We start from the raw sequence: 5,069 nt of genomic DNA, 5'->3' as shown, positions 1-5,069 counted from the left end.
TTCATAAATCTAGCTATTGTTTTTATGTTTTATTTTTGTCTTATTTCTGTCACATGTTTTTTTACACATTTCGTAATTTGGGTACATAAATTATTTAGAGTTTTTTTTTTTTTTAAACAAAGGTGGTATTTCTTTCCTCATGTTATGTATTGGAATGAATTTCCTTTAAGCGATTCACTAATAAATCATTGGGTATTTTTAGTCTGTTTGCTTCATTTGGACCACCAAAAAACATGAATTCTGCGTTCTGCATTTTGCTTTAGTAATGGGCATCATAAGTTGTGTATCCTTTCTTATGCACCTCGTTTTAGATGAAGTTTTTTTTGTTATCCTCCCTATTCTGTGGTATTATATGCAAATTCATGTCTGAGAATTTAGAATATACATTATCTTGAATCATTCATTTCAGTAAGCGATTATTTACTGGTAAAACTGCAGTAATAGTAAGCGAAAACAAGGCAACTCAAAATAGTTTGTATAAAGATAGAAGTGGATATTTTATTTGTGTAATAATTTTCCACCAAGAAATGTTTACATTGTTTATTGTTTAGGGTTTACATGAACCGTTTCCATTTGAACATTTTTTGTCCATTTCATACAAACAAGAATATACATACTTCCATAACCTTGCTTCATTCATTCTTGAATCATGCTCCAACACACACACACACACACACACACACAGGTATACATGTAGCAGGGGTGTGATAGATCAGATTTTTTGGTTTTGATTTTCAGCTTAATTTCAGCTTATTTTTGGCTTTCCTCTGTACAAAAGGTATGGGAGCTCTTTCTATTTCAGATTTTTCAACACTTCAGCTTTTTTCAGATTTTTTTTTTGTGACCACTCACACCCCTGATGTAGTTGTATGATTGATTGCTTATATTCGCCAATGCATCCATAGTTAGAAATAAGCAGTTTCACCCAATGATTAACTGTGTGTTACAGGTCACAAGAGGGCGTTTCATAAATCTGTTTGTAAGTTACCAAAGACTTTATGAATGACTGGTGACCGTTTCTTATTGGTACATGATGATACCTACGTAGCACCTAAGAATATGTTCCAGATGGGTGTTTCATAAAGTCGTTTGTAAGTCATGAGCGAATTTACAAACCACTGGTGCTCCTATCTTGTAATTATGCCCACCAAATTTTCATTGGTGTTAAAGGGGAATCCAACCCAAATAAAAACTTGTTTTTATAAGGAAAAGAAAAATGAGACAAGATGATAGGTGAAAGTTTAAACAATATTGGACAAACAACAAGAAAGTTATGAATTTTTAAAAGTTGTATATATTGGTAATCACTATACCCATGGAGACTTCAAATTGGCCACATATGGGATGTCATAGTGATGTAAGACAAGGACTACTCTTCCATGTACTCCAATACATATTATGGCTAAAATGTCATTTTTCCCAAAAGTTTTATTTCAAATTATATTTTTCTTTCATGAGGACATAAAACATTATACTACCTGGGTTATATATAGATTACTGCCCCAGGGGAATGGGTACTTAGGAGAAAACCACAAATCCCTGATAATAAAGTACATGGCCTATTGGAAAGATGTCATTGCCCCTTGTCATAATTTACTTACCCAGTTGCCAATTTGAAATCACAGTTATCGTTCGAAAACTCGCTTGTACTGTAACTTCCAAACCGCCTCATGAAACACTCACCTTGGGCCCATTTCATAAAGAGTTTCAACTGTTGTAACTTTGCCATCATGGCAATTACCATGGCAACAGGGCTCATCAGCCAATCAACTTCAAGGTTACCATGGTAGTTGCCATGATGGCAAAGTTGCAACAGTTGTAACCCTTTATGAAAGGGGCCCCTGGTTTTCTCACGGGGTCATGTATCAAAATAATCATGTGTTTGAGGACTACTCAGAAAACTACTTTCTCTTACTAGTAGTTTTAATTCCAGACCCTCTGAAGAAAAAGTGCAGTTCTCCGTGTGTTTCAAACGTAGAAGAGTTAAATATTGACAGTTACGTTTTTGTTATTTTAGCTAAATTTAGTGGTGCATTCTACTGCCAAAGATTCCAGTATTTAAACCTCAAGCTACATCAACAGATAGAATCAAAGAGAACTAGAGTCTTCGCATCATGTATTTGTATACATTATATGTACTTTCTGGTTTATTTTCATTTTTGGCAATGCAGCTTGATATAGATTGATGTTCATTCAATTCTGTGTGATGTACGTGTACTGCGCACATGGAAGATTATTTCCATGATTAATACAAATTGTGGACTTGTCCACAAACTTTTTTTTTGAGAGTTGCATCACCATCTCCATGTTATGCATATTATACTCGCAATGTTCCTCATACAGAATACACTGTATTGTACAGTGATTAAGTGTACTTACTGTATATTGTGAAATATGAAACTCAAGTGACACTTGACCTTATTTTCTATGTTTTTTTATTACTACTACCAGGACTGAATAATTTGTTGAGTCACACAGTCGTATATCTTTATGATATGTACTACAGTAAGACCTTTCATAATCCGTTTTTCTCTGTATGACACGAAACGTTATATAACCCAATTGTGTGTATAAGCTATACTCGAACAATACCTGTACAAAAATCGTATTAAAATTACTGTCATTATTAATGCTACACAGACCTGAACACCTTTCCTATGATATATTATTTTTGGTGCTTAGGTACGGATGGTAGATTGTAATAATTGCTCTCATGTTGTGAGAAGTGGAGAAGGAGGTGTGTTTATTTTTTGTGTGCTATCAGCCTTGAAGGATGCCTCTTCAGCCTTGGTCAAAACCCACTGTGTTTTTAGTCACGTTTTATTTATTTATTCATTTTTATTTTTATTTATTTATTATTATTATTATTATTATTATTATTATTTATTTTTTTTTTTTTGGGGGGGGGGGGGCACTGCCGCCACGTTTTTCTGAAAAAGGGGAGGAGAGGACACATGAGTTTCCCATACGGGGGTTGAATCCATAGACCGCAATCTGCGTAAGTTCTTTATGCGGTAGAAGTACTACGTCGTATCTGCGAGCTCCCACGTTTTTGCAAGTAGACAGCATGCACTGCCATGCACGGTCTATTTGGACCAAGCCTTAACTGCTTGGATTATTTGAAAGTATGGATCGCAGAGAGCGGGAGAGAGAGAGAGAGAGGGGTGGGGGAGAGAGGGAGGGAAGGGGATATGAAATAGAGAGTACACGATAATATATGAACTGCTACAAAAGAGCATTATAGGTCCATGAAAAGAGAGAGCAAACAAGTTTTGTTTTATCAATGGTTATCTGCAGATTTTCATGTTTTTGGGGGTATTTTTTTTTTTTTGGGGGGGGGGTCACGATTGTGGGGGTGTGCCCTGGAAGATAGGGGATGAGGCTGTTATGAGGGGGGGGGGTTAAGTGGGCGATGAAGCTATGTGTTGGGATGTGCGAGTGTGTCATCTGTCTTTTTTTTCTGTATCATATTTCCCTTTTTTTCTTCTTCTATAATCAGTTGTTATTTAGCCCCATTTGGTTGTGAGTAATGTCAAGAAATAACACCCAACTCTCACTGAGGATAAATAGTACGCATATCTCCTGTTCAGATTCAAAGAAAGAACCAATTAAATTCATTGCTCATTATCTTCCCTTTTAAGACACTGATTTTGAGGCCTTGTTTTTATCCACCTCTCAAGATGAAATGGAAAATGGTTGACTTCGGCAACCCCCACCCCCCTGGTGATAGGCTTCGCAGTGCCAGCACATCTTTAGCTGTAGCTGATGGAGAAAAACCTCCTCTTTCGTCTCCAAGTGATTTCAAGAAAATAAAATTATTTTTTCTGTATAGACGAAACACCATTTTGCCACATGGGCGGGGCGGCGAGGGGGGGGGGGGGGCTCCAAATAAAGCACAATATTTTGATAGTCAAACTGCGAATAAGGATGGGGTACTTTCGACAGGCTCCTGCTAGCTGCTGGAATATGCTTTAAGTTGCACGAACGTAATTTGCATGTAACTGTCAGAGCAATGCATTCTCTAATTTTTCCAAGAGGTTTCCAAAACATAAAATTTGCTTGAATACGTAGAAAACGCCTTTTGCCCAAATTAGTATACCTTTCTGTTGCTGCGCACATGCGTGTTAGTCACACCAAGAAAGGCGATGCCAGACCGATATAAGCTTTTGTACTTTCTTAAAAGGAATGCCAACGAGAGCATGGTCGATTCAATAGTGTGACAAAGACACGGGGGTTGCTTTTTGGTCACATTTTATCGCAATATCGAGTATATTTGGAAGTATTTACCCTTTATCTAAGAAAATTGGGTCATGAATACTGTCACGAAGCACATCAATTTTCTCGTTTATAAATTGCTCTTTTTAATTCGTGTCAAATGCTGATATTTTGCATTAGTAGCTGATGTTAATGATAAAAAAGATATATGCACATACAGATTTTGGACCAAAACATGACAATTTGGCATAAATTCTCATTAAAAAAACATTAACCGGACTGTCCAGAAAAAGATTGCAATCAATTTCTACTATCTAAATCATAATGAAATCCATATTTATTTACTTTTCCCATTGTCTGGGCAAAAGTCTAAAAATATTTGGTTTTCATGAAAAATCAAAGAGGCCGCCCAAATTGCCAATTTGGAACCCCATGTGAAACCATTTGGCAAAGGGAACATCAAGATTCAATAACTAGACACTTCAGGCAATACCAAAAAAGTTATGGTTCACGGCAACCCTCATTTCCAATTAGACTTTACCTTCTTCTGTGTTTTTCTCCAGTGTCCTTGGTGCTATCAAGAAGCATAAAAATTGTATAACATGCTTTTGAAAGAGATGCTGGCATTCTCGATCGATAATTATGGCGCAGTCACATTTTACCTACGGGCGCCGTACGACGAGTAAAAAACAGCCGTTTTAACATTTTTTTGTACCAGCCTACATAATGGCTGGTTTGAAAAGAAATTAGATAAAACGGCTGTTTTCGACTCGCCGTACGGGGCCGAAGGGGAAATGTGACTGCAGCATAGTACCTGCATAAATACATATAATCGCTTCCACCAATACCATTTC

The sequence above is a fragment of the Lytechinus pictus genome, chromosome 15 (assembly GCF_037042905.1).
Source record: "Lytechinus pictus isolate F3 Inbred chromosome 15, Lp3.0, whole genome shotgun sequence".
Lineage (NCBI taxonomy): Eukaryota > Metazoa > Echinodermata > Echinoidea > Temnopleuroida > Toxopneustidae > Lytechinus > Lytechinus pictus.
Note: the sequence above shows the minus strand (reverse complement) of the source record.